Raw genomic sequence first — 2,437 nt, 5'->3', positions numbered from 1 at the left:
TGTATCAGCAAGACAACGCACCATGCCATACTACTCGGGTCGTAACAGAGTGGTTTGAGGACATGGGTGTGAAAAAGTTGGATTGGCCAGCCCAGAGTCTTGATCTGAACCCTATCGATCATCTTTGGGATGTATTGGATCGTCGGGTACGTGCACGTCGAGATTGCCCAAAGAACAAGGCCGAACTGGTGGTTGCATTAAAGGTCGAGTGGAGGAACATATCATGTTCCTGACATTTATAAAAAGCTGGTTGAGAGGTATGCCGCGAAGATTGAAGGCCGTCATAAAAGCAAAAGGTTTCAGCACGAAATATTAAATGACACAATAAAAGCTCTTTTTTTTTTTTTTTTTTTGTCTAAAGACGGGTGTCCGGATATTAATGGTAGGGCAGTGTATATTCTGATTCACATAATAAACAATTATTTCAGGTCAACCGACTCATTAATCTCCTTAATGAAAGGATGCTCATCATATCCCATTGTGACTGGCGCACTATGGCCAAGTTGCCGATGCGCCTAATAAATCCCTAAACCAAACCAAACCAGTCCCATTGTGACTTCCAGTCTATGATAACGGTAAGAAGAGGAGTACCACAAGGTGGGGTATTATCTACCACGCTCTTTGCACTCATCTTAGAACCATTCCTAGTGAAGTTTACAAAGTTCAGCTCTTACGCGGATAATTTGAAGCTGTTCGTCATCTCTGACAATATGAAAAGCGTTAAAGAAGTAAATCAAAATACTGCTGCACAAATTAATCGACTAGTTGACTACTCAGTGCTGGCAGGGCTTCAACTAAATAAAAAAAAAAAAAAGTCCTCTCAAATATCTATCACCAAGAAGCGATAAAAAAAATGATATTCAAGCTCTAATGGCAATAAAGTCATAAAGGTTTCATCCCACACGGAAGTGTGCTTTTACAATATGCATTATTTACTTGAGGTCTCCTTGCAATGTGTCACAAGTTTAAGTAAAAATATGTTTCTCTTTAAGCTGATTTTTCAGGAACGTCTCATGAATATTTAAATCACACAATTTATTATGGAAAACACTCATGATGAAATATAGAATAAATGCTGCTGTAATAATTAATATGTATGTAGTACGTACATGGTCGCAAAATAAATGGAATTACTTCCTTTTTTAATAGAATAATTCCTAACCTGTGTTTTGACGCTATTTATTTTATATTGTAGGTCTTTATACGCGAAATGAAATTGCCCTCCCACCAGGAAACGTGTAGGATGACATTGATATATGCCCAGAATTACTAGAATATATAGGTAAAAGAAAAGAAAAACTCAAAGAAACCAGTCTGAAAAGCAAATTAAGCTTTCACTTTCCCCAGTTATAACATCATGTAACTAAATATTATTCCTCGGAATTTATCGACAATTTGAACTTCTTATACGTGGTATCTCTGACATACCACAACTTGGTCAATTAAGGTCATCGAAGAAATTAACTTCTGTGGGTGGTCTAATTAGTCGAAGGTTCCCTATTGAGACTGCTTAAGAAAAGAGTAATTACCTATCTTAATATTTGAACTAAACGTTCCTAATGAGAGGTGAATGGTTTAGGTCGTGGAAGAAACAGGTGAGTGTGTTTAATATTGCTTCTAGGTTAGTGGCTAGTTGGTGTCTCAAAGTTCTCTACGTTGGACAATCCATACTACTCAAAGAACAGGAGCAATTAACCTGGATAGTAAATAAATACTAAAGTAACCTGCCAACATTCGCCTCAGTAAATACTTCAGAGCTGGTGCACTGATGAACGTATCTGATTGTGAGGACAATTTACTTCTGTCCCTTCTGCCCCTAATTTTTTTCTTCTTCAGCAATGACTACGTGTTTGTTAAATGTAACGAGCTATAGAAAGATACGTGAATAGACAAACAGAGTAGATATATATTTCGATAAATACAGTAGTTGACAGATAAACAACAGATAACTATCGCTACAATAGAGTGATTAAAGGAGAGAACGAATTAAAATAAATAAGAAGAATTACAATTGTTATTAACGGGTGGATAATTTAGAGAAATATGAAATGTTAGAGGAAGCCAGCTGTTTCTATAACGGCTACTGAATAATAAGTTTGACAATATCAAAGACGCATATTTAAAAAATAAAATTAAGGACAATTTGTGGGAAATATGTTAGGTTTTATGTGTATTAACGCCACCTCTCGGAATTTCTTTGTATATCTAGTAGCGATTTCAGTAAGCATCGTAGTATTGAACAGCTGGGTCTTTTGTTCTAAATTTCGGCTAGCATTCACCCTATATGTACAGGTTGATATTGCTGTCACGTTGGTGGCCAGGGTAATCACATAAATCAAACGACTAGCACCTCATGCACTATTTGAAGTCGTGCAAATGATAACGCAGGAACAAAAAACAAAACCTTTGTTACTTCCTCATAGACCCAAAGTGTGGA

This window comes from Mastigoproctus giganteus, chromosome 11 (assembly GCF_048544385.1).
Source record: "Mastigoproctus giganteus isolate SK-2022 chromosome 11, ASM4854438v1, whole genome shotgun sequence".
NCBI classification, from domain to species: Eukaryota; Metazoa; Arthropoda; class Arachnida; order Uropygi; family Thelyphonidae; genus Mastigoproctus; species Mastigoproctus giganteus.
The sequence above is the reverse complement of the archived record's forward strand: the minus strand, read 5'-3'. Positions refer to the sequence as shown.